The sequence below is a fragment of the Trypanosoma equiperdum genome, assembly GCF_001457755.1.
Source record: "Trypanosoma equiperdum strain OVI genome assembly, contig: ctg_2021, whole genome shotgun sequence".
NCBI lineage: Eukaryota > Euglenozoa > Kinetoplastea > Trypanosomatida > Trypanosomatidae > Trypanosoma > Trypanosoma equiperdum.
The window spans coordinates 7,645-8,719 of NW_027124085.1; positions in this window are offsets into that span (position 1 = coordinate 7,645).

Here is a 1,075-nt window from a genome sequence, read left to right on the forward strand (position 1 = left end):
GTGTTAAGAGAGATATATGGATTATGGAGTTTTTTAGAAAAACAGAATACAAGTGGTGTGGATATTGTAATAACTGTTGATGGATATGATGTTATTGTTTCCGATGGAAATAAGTATGAATTGCAGTGAAATATTTTGTGAAAAATAGTGCTGAAAGTAAAGAAAATATTCACAAAGAACATGTGGAGAGATTGCGTGGTTCTTTAAAGCTGCATATCTGACAGAAAAGCAGCTAAACCTAACGCACTTAATTAAGTGACCTGCAAATCAAAAAGCATACTTGAATTGTAGTTGTATAATTGTGCCAGTCTTGGTGCTTAAGAAATTTGAAATCGCATTTGGAGAGTTACTAAAAGGAAAGTGAGGAGTGGTGGTCAGAGCAGAGTATTTACAAATCTTTGCTAATATGGACTGCTATTTAAAAAGAATCTGTTGGAAAACTATTTTTTTTGAGGAGAGGCATGATTGTATTAGATTATGAGGAGATACTCTTCACTATTCCTAATAGTGGTGAGATGAGAGATGTCTCATTCATTTATTTTTCTGGTCAAACAATTTAATGGGAGCAGAAAGCAAGACTGATTGCTAAAAATATTACTTGGTATATAAAGTTTAAAAATGCAATTTAATACGAAGGACGTTGGTAAAGTAGAAACTTATGTAGTCGGTGGGGAGAAATTATTTTTTTGTGTATGGTCCGGTTGGTGGAAAGTAGTGAAGAGAGAGAGAGAGAAATTTTTTAAACAAAAAATTATAGCCAGAAAAACATGGCGGAAGACAGCGCACACACGGCTGTATCGAAGACGAAGTAGCGGAAGCAAACAGCAATCAAGAAAACGTTTTGAGTAGAGCGCTCGAACGTGAGCAGTAAAACCGTTGAAACAACGGCCCTGGCTTGCCCGGTGGCGATAAGCGACGAGAAGCAAGTCGGCTGAATGAAACCACCCCAACATACAGTGATGGCGTGGGTGTAACAGCGCCAGCAACAGAAGCGGACACTGCTGCGCCAATACTGTTCTCCTATGGCGGACAGGCTTACAAGGATTACACGATAATAAAACAAGAAGAAAAATTA